At 42.7% G+C, this 18,653-nt stretch overlaps 2 protein-coding genes across 5 annotated transcripts in view; one reads left to right on the forward strand and one right to left on the reverse strand.

Annotated features, from left to right (window-relative positions):
- The window catches only part of MAFK (MAF bZIP transcription factor K), a 36,781-nt gene that overhangs the window by 16,090 nt on the left and 2,038 nt on the right, over window positions 1-18,653 (reverse strand). The window lies entirely within an intron of this gene.
- Window positions 5,604-18,653, forward strand: part of LOC129338890 (lysosomal alpha-glucosidase-like) — a 45,469-nt gene continuing 32,419 nt past the window's right edge. The window contains exons 1-2 of one of the 4 annotated variants that reach the window (XM_054993428.1): window positions 5,635-5,681; window positions 13,305-13,441. The gene's annotated coding sequence lies outside the window, so the exon portion shown is untranslated. Of the gene's footprint in view, window positions 5,682-8,891; window positions 8,980-13,304; window positions 13,442-18,653 lie in introns of those variants that run through there. The other 3 variants (XM_054993427.1, XM_054993429.1, XM_054993431.1) reach the window with 3 other exon arrangements.

The following is an 18,653-nucleotide window of genomic DNA, read 5'->3' on the forward strand; positions in this document are numbered from 1 at the left end:
ATTCGATTTATATACCGCCCTTCAGGATAACACCCACTCAGAGTGGTTTACAAACTATGTTATTATTATCCCCACAACAAAACACCCTGTGAGGTGGGTGGGGCTGAGAGAGCTCTAAAAGAGCTGTGACTGACCCAAGGTCACCCAGCTGGCTTCAAGTGGAGGAGTGGGGGATCAAACCCGGCTCTCCAGATTAGAGTCCCGCGCTCTTAACCATTACACCGAGTCAAAAGAGAGCCAAAGATAGTCATGCCAGTGATTTCTACACCACAAATTCCAATAATTATTTTTAAAAACCCTCTGCATTATTTTCCCATCCCTGCCCTAATACCTTGCTCCTCAACAAGGGTATCTGCAAACCAGTACCAAGTCCAAAGAACTCTCTTCACCTCTCACCACCATTCCTCTGTACGTCTCAGGGGCTAATGAGTGACCCACTTCTGGATCCCCTATTTGCAGGGGTGTGTGTGTGTGGGGGGGGGGGAGTTGCAATGAATAAGTAAATTGAAATTTTGAACTGAGATGGACAACTTTTTTAAAAAAATTATGCTGTTATTGTACAGATGGCTGACAAACCTGTGGAAGCTGGCCCTGGATAACTCTGGCCCTTCTGACATTTAAACAATGTGAGATAGATGCTTTACAAACTTGTTCCAGCCCAGGAAAATTGGAATGGATAGAAACGCCTCTAAATCTGTTTGGCTGATTCAGATTTCTTTACCTCCAAACAGAAGAAACCAGCTTTTGATCAGCAAGTTGATCCACATGGGTGGGCTGGGCACAGCCTTCAGAGCTAAGAACTCAAAAACTGTTCTAATTACCTCTGCAAGTTATCGTCTCTGGTCTAGTTTAAATTTGCCAAATCACATCCCTCTGTCTGTTAGGCAAGAATAAAAAATTCATTTTGGCTGCTCACTAGCTACTTCATCCAATCAGGGTCTCCCCCCACCCTTTTGGCAGCATTCCCTATTCTGAAAACACTCCCTAGCACATGATCTATGCATCTATACTGTGCTTTTCGGATGTTCCCCCAGAATCTCAACATGCACGTGACCCTATCATGCGTCATGCATTTTTATACTTGTAAGCACAGGGGCAGTTGCTGGTGACATCTCAGCAAGTGTGGCTGGAATTAGATTTATAGTAGATAGCAGTTGGACTTCAAGCCCCACAGAACTCTTTAGCCATCCCAGTGGCTCGCAAAATAGGAATGGAATAAGGCAAACATTAAATTATGCAAATGGGCCTTGTTCAGATAAACTTGTCAAATACAACTTTTTTTGCCTCTAGAATTTGGATTTGAGGTTCAAATCTCCACTTGGCCACAAAACTCTCTGATGGGTCAATCATTCTCGTTCAGCCCTGTCTACCTCAGTGGGTTGTCGTGAAAAACTGGGGGTTGGGGGACTGCGTACATTAACCTCAGCCCCTTGGATAATGTTCAAATAGACGTTTTTTTAAAGCACAGAATACACAGAGTGTTAAGGGCAGGCCACGTGTCAGTGAAAAAGTGTAAGGTTCACCAAACTCCTTGCAAGCTCATTCTTTTCACCCCCGGAAACCCACTGTCTCTACTTTCACAGCCCGAGAATGCCATGTCTAAAGTTTTGTTAGTGAGAGCTGCTGGCATTGTTTACTCTTGAGGATTTATTTATCGATTGATTTCAAATATCACTATGCTGCCTCTTCAGAGTCCTCCTCGAGATGGCTTACAATTGAAAAACCACAGCATAAAAAGAACAAGCCATTTTTTAAAAAAAGCCTAGTTCTCTCCCCAAAGTCTTGAAACATTAAATCAGCGAGATCCTTAATTGTAGAGTATAGGCACATTAATCCACACACATTAACTTTAAGGCTGAACATTAATTTTAAGACAGTCTGCTATTTCTCACAATGTGGGAACATTTTTTTTTATCCTCCTAGAGCATTCTGTTGCTGATCCAAAAGTCCTCTTACAGCGCTAAACTGCTGAAACAGAATTCATTAGCACATTCAAGATAATGAACATACACACGTACACATACACAGGCTTAATAAGGACTGGAGATTCCTAACTCACTATAGGTGCTAATATCTTGCATAACCCACCCCTTAGAGATACTCATTATTTTGACTATATGTCTGCTTCTCTCATAAGTTTTGCGTGACGTCGTGCGAGAAAACGTGATCTTCCGCGTTTTTGCCGGCATGATCCGCAATGTTCCGCAACATCCCGGCTTCAGGTAAGCCGTGTGGAATCAGCTCTGGTGTAGTGGTTAAACCAGGATTGATTCCCCACTCCTCCGCTTGAAGCCAGCTGGGTGACCCAGCTCTCTCAGAGCTCTCTCGATGTGAGGATAAAAATAACACACTCTGAGTGGGCGTTAAGTTGTCCTGAAGGGCAGTATATAAATCGAATGTTGTTATTATTATTCCACACTGCACTCGGTTTTCCATTTTGTCTGTCTATCACCACTTGCGAGTGTATCACATCCATCCTGATTTACACTGATTACCCTGATTACTCTTTGGATTGGATGAGACCGCCTCTCTTTTTAACACTTCCCCCTTTTCTGTACCATATACCAAGCGGCCTGCTGGATTTACATTCCAAGGCACCTGATGAAGTGAGTTCCCACTCACAAAAGCTCCTGCAAAAATGCAATTTGCTAGTGTCTGAAGTGCCACTGGCCTCCTGTTTTATCCTGCTGCCACAGATGGATACGGCTATCCATCTGGCTTTCTCACATTGCAGATGCAAAGATCAATTTTGAACTTACAGGTATCCAGTTGTAAGACATTTATGGTTTCCTAGCATATCTTTAACCTAAAGAACATAAACTCAGCTTTTAAAAACATACGCCGGTTAGGCAACAGCACAGCAAGTTAAGACCACACCAAGTAGGTGGCATTCAGCCTTTGGCAGTAGGTAATAGGGTGAAGTGGGGAGGCATAAGGAGAAGTCATTAGCATGAGCATAGGATGTTTCCAGCATGCCCCTATTTTCACCTGTGAAATTCTGGAGAGTTACGCAGATGCTGGGAAAGGCCAAGCTCTGCCTGAGACCCTGGAGATCAGCTCTAATTAGAGGACTGACCCAGTCGTATCAATAGCCTGGCTGAGTAGAAGACATGTCATATATTCAGAGCTGAGGGACATAAATGTAATGCTCAAAATCCACCAAAGGGAACCGCGAAGGCTTGGGCGTTGCAGGAAGCAAGGTGAAATTTCCCTGCCAGTCAAGAAATAAAGTGGGCAGGTGTTGCACTCCGATAGAACCCTCTTTTTCTTCTCCCCTTTTCAAATCTTTCTCTCTGTAACCCAACAATCCCCTCTTTCCTGCACATACATCACATCAGACACTTATATATCATCCACCAGGGTGATACTTGCAAATGATGAAAATTAGATGATAAGGCATATGCAATACAGTTAATTCTGCATAAAGGGGGGGGGGCGGAACTAGCAGACTGGTGAATCATGGTGTTTACTGTTCTACAGAAAAGCAGCAGGAAGCATTCGCCCAACTGGCCAGGTTCCTGCTTCCCCCTGTGATCAGAACCAGCGGTAGAACAGGCAGAGTCAGGAGCCACCATAGTGAAAATAGATTTGTGCCAAAATATGGCTCTCTGGAGGAGGCTGGAGAGTGTCCACAGAGTCTCCCACGGTCTGGGAAGCAGCCTGGATGGATGCTTGCGATTGCCAAGAAGTTGAATGCAGCAGATACAGAAGGAAAGGCACAGAGACAGAGGTGAGGTGATCCACGCGAGTGTCTTGTGAGGATCAATAACCAGGCATCAAAAAGCACAGCCATCTCTGATGCTTAGCCTAGGAGAGTGGTTTGCAAAGTGTCTTTTGGGGAACCCCTTTTGGGGTTCTTCAGAAGCTTATTAAGGGATTACTCACAGAGAAGATCGATAATGAAGGACAGCTTTCCATGAGAGAGAGCCTAACCATCTTCTTCTGCAAAAAGTAGTGATGGGGACACATCTGGCATGCTTTAAGGTGCGCTCTCTGTTCAAGATGATGATGGCACAGCCCCACAAACATGGGCAAACCCTGGCATTTCCAAATGAAGAAAGTCCAGCTAAAGGATGTTATTGAACATCTTCTTATGTAAGCTGTTTTGAGCCCTCAGTCTCGGGGAGGGAGGAGGATAGATGGATAAATAGACAGATCCTTTCTTATCATTGCCTAAAAGATTGCCTTTCCTCATCAATACCTTGACAGCCACTGTTAGTGAGATCATTACTGAACCAGATGGACCAGAGGTCTGATGCAGTTCAAGGCAGCTCCATACATGGACCAGAACTCCGTGTGAAGTGTGTGTCCTAGAACTTGCAGGATCTCTTGGACAGATGAGGAAAGGATGAAGAACTTGACTCCCCTCCTTAGGGAGGGGCGCTGGTTCAGTGGTAGTGCCTCTGCCTGGCATGCAGAAGGTCCCAAGTTCAATCCTCAGCATCTCCTAACTGGAACAGGTACTAAAAGGATCAGGTGTCAGAGGATGTGAAAGACCCTGAGACCCTGGAGAGCTGCTGACAGTCTGCGTAGACAATATTGACTTTGATGGAGCACTGGTCTGATTCACTATAAGGCAACTTCATGTATTCATGTGTGTGTGTGCATTAGAAAGCAGGGGGACATCAGCTCCTCCAAGACCATTCAACAAGGTCATGTACCAAATCAGAGCATGTTCTTTTAAACTCTTGTGCAGTCTCACATGAAGGGTGGGGCCCTGAGTGCCTTGGGGATATAACAGCGAAGTGGAACGCTGGATTTCTTCAGGTCAGCAGCTGCCGTTCCTTGGGAGCTCACAGACTGTGTCTCCTCCATTCCTTTCAGGCCCTTGTTAGACTCTCAAGGAGTTAGAAGCTTGACCAGAACAGGACAAGGAGCGCAGACAGCACAACCCACAGCCTGCTCATCACGCAACATGGAAACGCGATGAACCAAAGCTCGTTTACAAGACACCTTGGTTAAAAGTTTTCACAAAATGAGATTCTTGCATAGGCAGTGAAGGGAGCTGGCTCATGTTTCATTCAGGGTTGGGTCCCACAGAGGACTTCCCCAAATGGAAGGGGGAATCGATTTATGCCAACTCCCCTCCCCATATTGTTTCTGCGGTGGGTGGGTCCAACCCCCCCTGAGCAGCATGGGGAGGAGCATTTTGAGCTGCGACAGGAAGGGAGGGACAAGAAAGTCACATTCTGTGGACTCCCCACACAATCTTCTATCTACGGAAATTGTCCAGGGGATCCAACACCTCCCCTCGTCTTCCCAACAGTATCAAGCACACGATGAAAGAAAACTTCACACCACAATCCGAGCACAAACACCACTGTGCGATGCTACCCTTTTCCAGACCTGTTATAAATAAGTGACTTGCTGAGGGGCAGCTGCCAAAACAATCTGCAGAGCCCAATCTGGATCCACAAATCTGTTTCACAGATGCAGCGTCCCTCCCCAAAGCTTCCATCAAAGTCAAAATCCTCTCTTCCTGTTTCTCCACAGGCATACAAAGGGTTAACTTTTCCTTAGCCCTGCTGATAACACACACTACAATTGGGTAACAGATGTGTCCATCATGTTTTTAGGAAGTGACTGCCAGGCCGGGAGGAAAGCTTCCCTGCATTACTGCTTATACACCAGAGGAACAGTCGCAGTACTGAGTCCCTTTTCAGCACCGTGGAAGCCACAAGGTAAATGAATTAAATACCAGGCAGTAGGTTCCTCAATGGCTGGCCAGGGCTAATAGTTACAGCAAGGATGCAGGAATTCAGCAGCAAAGCGAGAGGGGTGGCGGCCACGGCTTGGAATTCCTCAAAATGGGCACAATTTTCCACCCCATGAGGCTGGAATATTCTTGTTTTCTCCTGAGCCCCATCTTAAATGCAAAGATCAGCTCAAAGATCAGCACAGGGCTCCTGCCTGAGTGGCTACTGGGGTTGTGGATTGTTTTGCTAATTTCAGTTTTGCAAAGGCCTCTTTTCCGAGGAGGCAATAATCAAGAGTACTCATCAGAGAAAAGAAAAAGGGTTCTGGAAAGGGGGAGGTGAAGTTGCTTAGAATCAAAACAGCGTTCGGAAGAAATCCTGGTTCCCTTTTTCTGCAAGCTGGGGTGAGCGGGTTCCTCTAACTCAGGGTGGGAAGCATTTGTAGCGTATAGTAATAATATAATTAGCAATTAGCATATATACGTGCTTTTGTTTTTCTGTAGTGTTTCTAAGTGCTTTGCAGATGCCATCTTGATAATCTTTGGCAACATCTTTCTAATGCCACTCTGGTTATTCCCTGGGACACAAATTCTGAAAGAATAGTAGCCTTGGAGCTGGAAACCACCCCTCCCTCCCAAACATACCCTCTCCTCCAAAGCGGCACTCTCAGTTTGGGCTCACTGTCCTTTTTACCACCATCGTCCCTGGCAAAAACCCACATCCAATCCATGCTATTCAAACCAGAAGTTCCTCTTTAATATTTATAGGGAGGCTTGCAGGATTTGCTGACAGCTGCTTCCTCCGCCCACAATGTCTATTCCCTGCTTTTAAAAAGAACACCACTTTCTCATGATAGATCACTACAGCTAGAACTGAACTACCTTTTCTCCAGTGCAAGAGCTGTGCATCATCTTTCTCAGGTACAAAAACAGAGTGACTGAGATGTCAGCAGTCGTCTGTTTGTTAAGAGTACACAACGCCATACCATGAGTCTACAGGATCTCCCCCCACCCCCCATTAGGAACAGCAGTGTAGTATCAAGATAATATTGGACTAGGAAGAGGGAGACCCAGGTCCCAAATCCTACATGGCCACAAAGCTCACTGGATGACTTTGGACCAGTTGCGGTCTCAGCCTAACCTATCTCACAGGGTTGTTGTAAGGGTCAAACGAGGACAGGAGAACCATTATACGCTGCCCTGAGCTCTTTGGAAGGAGGGTGGGATGACAATGTGATCTGTCACAGTCTTAGGACATGGTGATTTAATATTTTCATTTTGAAACATGTAATAAAATGGTATTGCAACAGCTCTTCACAATCAGGATGGCCACCTATTTCCTACAAGGCACTTGTTCACTTGCTGAATTTTACTTTTGTGCAGATGTTGCAGACACAGGAGCTCTGCTAGGCCAAAAAAAAAAGTGGGCTGGGGGGAGATCTCACCCTACTCACATATAATGATTACAAACATCCAGCAAAAGGAAGAAACTTGTTTTGTTACTTGCACATGGGAGCAGCTAGTACTGTGTTTCCCAAATGCCAGAGATGGAATGCAGATTTTTCCTGGATTAAAATAGCTAGTGTGTGTGGTGTAGTTGTTAACTTAGAACATTAACACACATGCTGCAGTCCTAAGCAGACTTCAATGGGCTTAACAGGGGTAACTCTGTTTAAGACTGCACAGTAAGGGTAGGGAAACTCAGATGTAAATCCTCATTTAAATGCAGAACTGGGTGTCCTATCTTTTGCTCTTTATAGGGAACTGCGGGTGAAAAATGCAGTAGGTAGGCATATTTCACTCTGGCTGAGAAAGGACGTTTGAATATTCCCTTGATCGGCTCTCAGAACTACAGATTGGCATCCACCTGCATAGACAAGATAGCAACTTTGCCCCCCAGTATCCCAGCCTCGCCTTTCTCAAGCCTGCCACAGTTGATGGATGGTACCATGCTTTCTGGGATTCCACCACGTGTGATAGATACAGGATCATGGCTACGTCAGGGAATCCCAACCCAGCTTTCTTCCCCGCCCAGGGCATCCCCAGTCCAATAGTTAGAATGGGAATACGGACTTGTTTAATTTTTCAAAACACCCTTTAGCCACTCTCTTGCTTTTGTGCGCCCTAGCACAGGGTATTGGGAATCACTGAGTTTGTGGATAAAAATCCAGTCTAAAGCACGCTGGTAAAAAAGTTGGAGCTATAAAACCAAATCATTGGTTTAAGACTGTTACAGAACCTGACTAGTGCTCAGCCAGCTTTTCTTCTCTCAGCTTTGACAGCACAGTGCCCTTGTTTTGTTGTGCAAATGTTTTGACCAACACAAAAGACAGAAAGCTCCAGGCTACTTTCACACATACCACAAAGAACACATAGAGAACAATCCTAAACAGGCCAACTCCGAATCCTACTCAAGTCTATGCAGTGGGGCTTACTGCCAGGAAGGTGTTCTTCGAGGACGCTGCCAAGCTGCCATCATATGAATGCTCTCCTGGAAGTATGCCCCACTGAATAAAATAGGACTTAGTGTCGAGCCAATGTGTTCAGGATAGGCTCCCTCAGGGCTTTTTTTCAGCTGGAATGCAATGGGACGGAGTTCCAGCACCTCTTGAAAATGGTCACATGGCTGGTGGCCCCGCCCCCTGATCTCCAGACAGAGGGGAGTTTAGATTGCCCTCCACGCCGATCAGCAGTGCGGAGGGCAATCTAAACTCCCCTCTGTCTGGAGATCAGGGGGTGGGGCCACTGGCCATGTGACCATTTTCGCCAAGGGCGATTTAAACTTTAAAAAACTCCCCCCTTGTTCCAGCTGACCCAAAGGGACATCATTGTGCGGTCCTGAGATCCACCACCTCTTTTCCCAGAAAAAAAGCCTTGGGCTCCCTTAATGTCGTTTTTGTTCTGAACTTGTGAATGCAGTTACCTAGCAAGATTGTTATACAAAATGCTGTAGGGCACGGAGGAAAAAGACGGCAAAGGTGCATAATTAAGTTGCTGATCACTACCTTTACGACAGGTAAAGGAAGTTATCAGAGCTTTTCTCCAGGAGGCACAATATTTCTAAGAACGCAAAGATGTTCAAAATTAAAGGATACAACTGAGCAGCTCAGGTGCCCAAGAGAAGAACAGAGCTGCTATTCACCTGGGAGAAAGGAAGACATTAAAGAGCATTTTAGATGAGTCTCGGCTTGGGAGAAAGCCATCCAGAGGTGACCTGAGAGTCTTTCTGGGTCTGAACGGGACTCCTGACCCACCAGCTGTTGGTCCCTAGCTCACTATAAGAAGTAAGTAAGCAGTGCGATGTAAGTGGAAGTACACTTTTATTAACTGCGTTGTTCTGTAATGCAAAGCCTTGCCAAGCTTTGCAAAAGTCTCATGTGCGGCCACGTGAGTGTGTGTGATTAAATGACAACTCCTTAGTTTAGGATTTCAACACTGAGCTGTCATATGAAGGTATGACCACTTGCCAGAGCTAACAATAGCTCGTAAATCACAGGCATGAAACAGAGTGGGGGGAGGAGAAGCACCCTTGTGTTTTGCAACAGACTGCGGCTTCACGTTAGATGTGCTGCTGCATAAGCCTTGTTATACATGCCATTAGGTTGCACAGAGATTAGACTGAGCTGAATATACTTTGGGGCGGGGGACGACGACAACACATACCTATACCAATTTATAATTATTAAAAAGAAAAGAGCAATAAGTCTATTGCATATCACAACATATATCAGAACAGCCAATAATTCCATTCTGTATGAAATATTTATTTCCTTATTTTCTTCTTTTATACCCCACCTTTCTCCCCAATGGGGACTCAAAGCACCTGACATTTTTCTCTCCCATTTTTCCTCGCAACAACCCTATGAGGTAGGTTGGGCTGAGTGTGTGCATGTGACTGGCACCAAAAGGATTAGCCTAAGGTCAGCCAGTAAGCTGCCATGGCAGAGTGAAGATTAGAACTCAGGTCTCCCAGATCTTAGTCTGACATGCTAACCACTACACAACCGCTGGCTCAACTTATACCAAAAACTTAGGACAACCATCTCAGTCTGTTACTTCTGGCCCAAATAAACAAAGGCACAGCCATACCCTGGACTTCACTATTGCAGTATATATTGAATATGGATCATTTCTCCACAAACATATCAAAGATTATATTAACTAAGCCATTAGACCTTGTATACCATGTCTATTTTATCATTAAGACAACTTTCCCTGATCTGAACATACTTTCAGAGTCAACTGGCTAAGATATATGAGGTGTACGTGCATGCTGTCACTGTAACCGAAGAACCTTATCACCATAAATATCTAAAAAGAGCTACTCTGCCAATTCACCCCGCGCAGGACTAAAGAGCCTTATGGGTGCAAGTCCTCACACTCAGCTTTCCTAGTCACTAATCAAGATATCCTCAATTACAGCTCATTCTATAATACAATTGGTTTGTTATGTGCCTATATCCATGAACTTTTTTTAACCACTACAGGCAACTTTGATGCATACATAACCTTGCAACAGCAATGGCTCATGGATCCAAGGCTGGGAATGATGGAGCTTTCCCAAATTCTCCCAAGAAGCCCCCCACCCATTAGAACTCCCATTTCCTTCATGCTCCCCACCAGGCTCAATCTTGCAAAGCGGGTCCTGTATAATTATCCCCCATTTTGTAGATGGTGCAGGCTTGGGTGATAACGGCTTGCTTAAGGTCACTTTCTAAGTAAAATTTATTCATTTAGGAAATTTGTATGCCACTTCTCCAGACCTGCTCAAGGCAGCTCACAGCTAAAATAATAAAACAAAACCAACCCAGGCAACAAAACAAGCCAGTAAAACAAATCACACAAGCCAAGTCAATAGAACAAACAGATCAATTAAAAAAGCCAAACCTGTTATTTTTTATTTACTTCATTTATATCTCGCCTTTCTCCCCAATAGGGACCTCAAACAACTTCTCTCCTCCGTTTTAATCTCACAACTCTGTGACGTAGGTTAGGACAAGAGAGTGAGAGCCTAAGGTCACCCAACTAGCTTCTGCGGCAGAGTCAGGTTTTGAACCCGGGTCATCCACATCCTAGTCTAACACTCTAGCCACCACACTTGTTAAGCACATAAAAAGAACAATCTAAAATGATATTATTAAAACAGTTCTTAGGTTAGGATCAGACTACAAAAGAACTTAAAAAACAAAAAACCCTTTGTTAAAAGTTTTGGCCTAGCACCTAAAAGAAAATAAAGTAGGTGCCAGGGAACCATTAAGAGGGAGGGTGTTCCAAAGGCGAGGTGCCACCACTGAAAAAACCCTGTCTCTGCTCACCGCTTGCCTTACTTCTGCAGGCAGAGGAATTCTTTGAATGGCTGAGGTTAGATTTGAACCTGGGTGTTGCCTTCTCTTAACCAGACACTTGAACCAGGATGGGGATGTGCATGGAGATCCTAACAATAGGCAGAAACATGTCTCAGACTTTGAAGAAGCACTAGTGAATGCATTTAGTGCCATCAGAAAGCATGCAGCTTCACAGAACAAGATAGGCAAGAGAGAGGTTGCTGCCTCAAAGAGCAGGCGCACAAGTTAAATATTACCTGTAGGTTTCTCAACAGGCACTCTGTCACTCAGACAAGGACGTGTAAGCAAACTGGAAAGAGTCAGGGCTTCCCACCTTTCATGCCACCAGTAAACCATAAAACAATCTAACTGGATGAAGGCTAATTTAAAAAAAAACTGGTTGTAAAGTGTTGTAGATTTACTTGCAAGGTCAAAATGTATCTAAAATGCATGTTATAAATGTAAATACATATTCAGCAGAAACAGAATTTGGGCCGCTGGGGAAGCCATTTCAAATTTCAGTTGCCAATGGGTATGCATGTAAAAATAATCCAGCCACTGTGAATCCAACCAAGCACTAATAAATACACCCCCCCCCACACACACACAAAGAAACGTAAGCCACAGATACCTTTTCACAAAGGAGAACAAAAAGAGGAATCCTGCAACTCCCCCCACCCCCAGCTAATAAATGTGACTGCCATACACACACACACACCTGGTTATCATTAATAGCTGAAGTGTAATCGTTACAATGTCTGTTTAGGATAAAAGAGACCCAGGTTCAAACTGCACTAAGCAATAACACTAATTCGGTGGCCTTGGGCCAGTCATTCTCTGTAAGCCTCGCCTACCTGACAGGGTTGCTGTGAGGAGAGAATGATGTATGCCACCTTGAACTATAATGCACGTAAAATAGGAGTCCAGTTGCACTTTAAATTCCTCAAGTGCAGGATACTTTTCTGTAACTTTATCTGCTTAACAGGTGTTTATCCAATTCACTCAAGTTTACAATGGAGTAAATTTTGGTTTGTTTTCAAGGTGCCATAGGGCTCCAATTTGCTGCAACAGACTAACACTACCTGCCCACCAGGGACTGTATGAAGCATGTGTGACAATTATACATGTCTGCAAAACGCAATATTAATTACATTTTGTGGAAGTGTCTATTTCATACACACACACACACACACACACACACGAGGACAAATGTACTGACCTGGATAGCCCAGGCAAGCATGATCTCGTCAGATCTTGGAAGCTAAGAAGGATCAGCCTTGGTTAGTACCGAAGTGGAGTACCGAATCAGATTCAAGGTTTTGGTACTAACCTATAAAGCCCTAAGTGGACTGGGACCGTCGTACCTACGGGACCGCCTCTCCCCATATGAGCCCCAGAGGACTCTTCGCTTGAGCGACAAACATCTGTTAAAGATCCCTGGCCCTAGGGAGGCCCGCCTAGCATTGACCAGGGCCAGGGCGTTTTCGGCCCTGGCCCCAACCTGGTGGAACACTCTGTCTTGCGAGACCAGGGCCCGGCAGGACTTGTTATCATTTTGCTGGGCCTGTAAGACAGAGCTGTTCTGCCAGGCATATGGGTGAAGCTGGGCGTTGCCTAGTGGGGGGGGGGGGCTGAGATTCTGTGCCCTCCCGCCCAAAGTCATCTCACATCTTTATATGATCGCTGTAATCTGCGCTATAAATGGTGATAGGTGAATGTATAATGTGCTGCTATGTTTTTATTTTTGATAGCTATATTTACATGGTGCTAATATATGTTTTAAATGAATGATATGTATTATTTATATTTTTAACGGCTACTGCTGGTGAATTGTGTAGCATGTTTTAAATTGTTGTGATCCGCCCTGAGCCCACTTGGTTGGGGAGGGCGGACTATAAATTTAAGTAAATAAATAAATAAAGTAATTGGATGAGAGACCTCCAAAAAAAACCAGGGTTATAGAGCCAAACAATGGCAAACCACCTCACTTACAGCTCAATCCTATGGTGGGGGTGGGGGTGGGGGCACCAAAAATGCTTAGGCAGCCATCGGGCCCCCATGTCAGTGTATCTGCCCACTACATTTGTGGTGCATCGGGGGCATAAATCTTTGTGCCAGCAGGTGGGATCTGGGGTACAAGTTAGTCCACTACCTAAGCCATTTCGAACTTGAGAACATACCCACTGCAGTGGTGGAAAGTTACACCTCGAAAAATGATGGCATAAGAGCTTCCCTCTTCTCTCCCTTGAATTTACTTCCACTTCTCTCCCTTGAATTTACTGCAGGCGGCACGGTGGGACTTGGAGCGTTGCTTGGGGGGCACCACAGAGGATTCTCATGTTCTGACAGCGCTGCTGGGGTCTTGCAAACCAGGCAGAAGACCACTGCATGTAGGGGGCGACGTTGATGCCGGGATGTGAGTGTATGTGTGTGGAGTGACATCCCGGGATCTTTTTTTTTTTTGTAAAATTTTTATTGGGTTAGAACATTAATATTTTTACATTACATTGCATTCAATTATCCCCTAATTTTTCGTTTCTAACCCCCTCCCTTTCCCCCCCTTTTGTTGACTTCCAACAGCTTTCCCACCCTCTGTCCCTTTTCCCTTACTTCTATTAATTTCCTCTATCTAAAACAAATATATATTCTCCATTATATTAAGCAGTACATCTTTAACTCTTTTACTTACTAAACATCCAAACTATACTTCTTTAGATAAACAATTTATCCCATTTTCCAGTTTTGAATATTTCTGTATGTCATAAACCATAAAAATTTCCCACATTTAAATCAAACAATTTGATTTGTTCTCTCTATATTAATCATTTCTTCTTTTTATAGTATTTCTATATAACTCATCACATAGTCAGTCATTTTAACTCTTCTATACATTCAGTTTGGTGCATATAAGTCTTATCAAGTAAAAAAAAATATTGTTAATTACTCAATCCTCATGTTTAAACCGTTAATTATTCTCTATCAATATTCTATCAATTAACCTCTACATATCTATATATATCTCAATCAATTAATTAATCTAACTGCTTATAAATTCACATTTCTCTTCCTCCCCCGGTAAAGTCACCCCTCTCTTTTATACTTTTATTGTACTTCAGTAGTTCTCAAACTGCCACAGTTTTCCTCCCACCTCCCACTTCTTCTCCAGATATTGTTTCAGCTTCTCCCAGTCTGTGTTAAACTGCCCTGAGTCCAGATCTCTCAGTTTTCTTGTCATCTTGTCCATTTCAGCCATATACAGCAATTTGTAGATCCAATCTTCAATAGTTGGCACTTCTTGTACTTTCCATTTCTGCGCATACAAAAGTCTAGCTGCTGCAGTCATATAAAATATCAACGTCCTGTGGTGGGCTGGGATTCCCTCCATTCCCAAGTTTAGCAGCAGGAGTTCTGGGTTCTTATTTATTTGAAACTGTAAAATTTCACTCATTTCTCTTATTATTTCCCCCCAGAACTGCCTAGCTACCTCACACGACCACCACATATGATAGAGGGAGCCCTCATGCTTTCTACATTTCCAGCATTTATTAGAAGTGTTCAAGTTTCCTAGCGCAATCTTCTTTGGTGTCATGTACCAACGATAGATCATTTTGAAAATGTTCTCTTTAATATTAATACATGTCGTTGTCTTCATTGTAGTTTTCCACAAGTATTCCCATGCCTCCATTGTTATTTCTTTATTAAAATTTATAGCCCATTTCACCATTTGTGTTTTAACTGTCTCATCCTCGGTATACCATTTCAACAGTACTTGGTATACCTTGGATATTCTTTTCTTGTCCTCTTTAAAAAGGGTCTGCTCTAGTTCCGAATTCTCTGTTCGTATACCTCCCTTTACAGAGTCCGAGTTATACAAATCTCTGATCTGTCTATACTGGAACCAATCGTAGTTCGGTGATAGTTCCTCTTGCGTCTTTATTCTAAGTTTAGACACTTCAGTTTTAGTTATTTCTTTGTACGTTAAACATTGTTGTTCATTATCAACAGCTCTCGGATCTATCACCTCGTATGGAACCACCCACAAAGGGGTTCCTTCTTGTAGGTAAATTCTGTACTTCTTCCAGATTGTATATAAACTTCTCCTTACAAAATGATGCAGGAACATCGAGTTGACCTTTACTTTGTCATGCCATAGGTATGCGTGCCATCCAAAAATTTTTTTATATCCCTCTAGGGCTAATAGTTTCTTATTCCTTAATGTCATCCACTCTTTTAACCAAACTAGGCAGATTGCATCATGGTAAAGTCTCAGGTTGGGCAGTTGCATTCCGCCTCTTTCCTTTGCATCTTGTAGAACTTTTACTTTCACTCGAGGCTTCTTGCCTGCCCAAACAAAATCTGATATTTTCCTCTGCCATTTTTCAAATTGTTTAGAGTCTCTGATGATTGGTATTGTCTGTAGCAAAAACATTACTCTTGGTAACACATTCATCTTAACTGCTGCAATCCTGCCCAACCATGACAAATTCAGTCTATTCCATTTGATCAAGTCTCTCTCTATCTGAGTCCATAATTTTTCATAATTATTCTTGAACAAATCTATATTTTTTGCAGTCAGCTCAACTCCCAAATATTTCACCTTACTAGTTACTTCACAGTCCGTTGTTTCCATTAACAATTGTTGTTTCTGCTTAGTCATGTTTTTACATAATATCTTTGACTTCTTTTTGTTAATGAAGAAACCTGCCAAGTCACCAAACTCCTTGATCTTGTCTATCACTTTTGGCATGTTCTCCAATGGATCTTCTACAATTAACATTATGTCATCTGCAAATGCTCTAACCTTGTATGAATATTCCTTTATTTTTATTCCTCGTATTTCCTCGTCTTGTCGTATTTGTATCATCAGAATCTCCAATACTAAAATGAACAACAATGGAGATAACGGGCAACCTTGTCTTGTTCCTTTACTAATCGTCAATTTCTTGGTCAGTTCATCATTCACTACAATTGCTGCAGTCTGGTCTCTATAAATTTCTTTAATTGCTCTGATGAATCTTTCTCCCAATTGTAGCTTTTCCATAGTGGCAAACAAAAAATCCCAGTTTAAATTGTCAAACGCTTTTTCAGCGTCTACAAAGAAGAAACCAACCTCTTTGTCACAACGCTTATCATAATATTCAATAGCATTGATCACTGTCCTTAAATTGTCTCTTATTTGTCTGTCTGGCAAAAAGCCTGCTTGTTCCTCCTCTATGACTTCCGAGAGCCACCCCTTCAGTCTCTCCGCCAATATCTTCGTAAAAATTTTATAATCATTGTTAAGTAGTGATATAGGTCTGTAATTTTTCACGTTAGTCAAATCTTGGCCCTCTTTTGGGATCAATGATATATTCGCTTCGCTCCAAGTGTCTGGAATTCTTTGATCCCTAAAAACTCCGTTCATCACCTCTTTTAGGAATGGTGCCAGTTCGTTGGCCATTGTCTTATAAAATTTAGCCGTAAGTCCATCTGGCCCTGGCGCCTTTCCTAGATTTGCAGATTGTATTGCCTTACTTATTTCCTCATCAGTTACTTCGCTATTCAACTTATTTCTCCAAGCTTCCGAGATCTCTGGAAGTTTGGTTTTCTCCAAATATGATGCTATTGATTCTTTGGTTACTTCTTTTTTATTATACAGCTTAGCATACAATTTATAAAAGGCTCTACTAATGGTAGTCTGCTCCAGGTACGTTTTATTTTCTTCACAGATTTTATTTATTATTTTCTTTTCCCTTTTCTTCTTCAATTGCCATGCCAAATATTTCCCAGGTTTATTAGCACCCTCAAAAGCTTTTTGATTCAGTCTTTTAAGGTTCCACTCCAATTCTTTATTACTCATTGCTGTTAACTGTTCTTGAAGAATTTTAATTTCCTGATGTATTTTCTTTTTCCCTGGTCTCTTTTTTAACTGTATTTCTTTGGCCTTTATTTTCTCCTCAATCTCTTGTCTTTTCTCCTCTTTCTTTTTCCTTGCTCTGCCATTTAAGTCCATTAGTATGCCCCTTACAACCGCCTTGTACGCGTCCCAAACTTTACTGGTTGGTACTTCTTTATTCACGTTATATTGTATAAAAAACTTTGTCTCTCTTCTCAATATTTCCATATTTTCACTTTCCTGTAGCAAGTCCTCATTTATTCTCCAGGCTTTCCTTTTTCTCCTTTTTCCAAATTTCCACATAATTGGATTGTGATCTGAGCCTACCATCGGCATTATTTCTACCTCCTTAGTCCATAACGCTAAGTCCTTTGAGGCCCAGATCATATCAATTCTTGATAATGTAAGATGCCTTGCAGAATAAAAAGTAAACTGTTTGGTTTTAGGATATTCTCTCCTCCATACATCTTCGAGAGTCTCTTGTTGAATCAACTCAAAAAAAAGCTTTGGCAATAGTCCTCTTTTCTTTTGTGTTGTTGTAGTCTTTTTATCTAGTTCCAAATCTGTCACTCCATTGAAATCTCCAGCAAGAATTATCTGGTCATATATAAGATCGTCTAAATGCTTCCTTAAATCCTCAAAGAAGCTTTCCTTTGCACCGTTAGGTGCATAAAGTCCGACTACCAACACTCTCTTTAAATTCCAATTACATTCCACCGCTACAAATCTAGCTTCCACATCTCTCATAACAAATTTTGGCTGCAGCTCCTCTTTTATGTACAACACCACTCCTCTTTTTTTCTTGTTAGAGGCCGCTACAAATTCTTTGCCCAATTTTCCAGATTTTAAATATTTTACATCCTGTTTTCTAATATGGGTCTCCTGCAAACAAACAATATCACATTTTTGTTTTAGTAGCCAATGAAAAATATTTTTCCTCTTATTCGGTGAGTTTAGTCCATTTACATTCCAAGATAATACATTACACTCCATATTCATGGTTTTGTTGGTAAGTCTTTTTCATTGTCCTTGATAAATCTCTCCATCTCCCGCTCAGATCTGATGCGTTTTTTTGCCCCTCCAAACTCAAAGGACACTCCTTCCGGTAACTCCCATCTGTATCTGATATTCATGTCCTTCAAAGTTTGAATTAGCACTCTATATTTTTTCCTGTCCAGTAACACTGATCTGGGCAGTTCCTTCATTATGATAATCGTCTTGCCATCAATCTCCAATGGATCTTGAAATTGTTTTGTCACAATCCTCTCTTTCATGTTTCTAGTTGTAAACTGCACAATCACATCCCTTGGTAGTTTCCTCTGGGTTGCAATTCTCGAGTTCACACGGTACGCCACATCTAGGATAGCCACAATTTCCTCCTCCTCCTTCCCCAGGTAATCAGCCAACACCTCAGTCATCTGTTCTTGCGCTGACTTCCCTTCCACTTCTGGCAGACCACGAAAACGAAGCTGCTTCTCCATGTGTTTAGTTTCTGCAACTGACATCCTCCCCTTCACCAGTCTCATCTCTGTTTGTTGCGTTTCTATTAAATTCTCCATCGCGTCTTCTACTGTTTTAACTCTCTGCTGCGTTCCTTGTAATTCACTACTAATCGTTTCCACGCCTTTTTTCACTTCTGACAGCTCCGACTTTACTGTCTGTGTAACTTCTTTGACCTCTTTAATAAGCTCCAATTTCGTGTCCTTAAGTTCTTTCATCATGTCTATAAGCTTTTTGTCCAAATTTTCTATTGCCGATT

This window comes from Eublepharis macularius, chromosome 12, assembly GCF_028583425.1.
Source record: "Eublepharis macularius isolate TG4126 chromosome 12, MPM_Emac_v1.0, whole genome shotgun sequence".
NCBI lineage: Eukaryota > Metazoa > Chordata > Lepidosauria > Squamata > Eublepharidae > Eublepharis > Eublepharis macularius.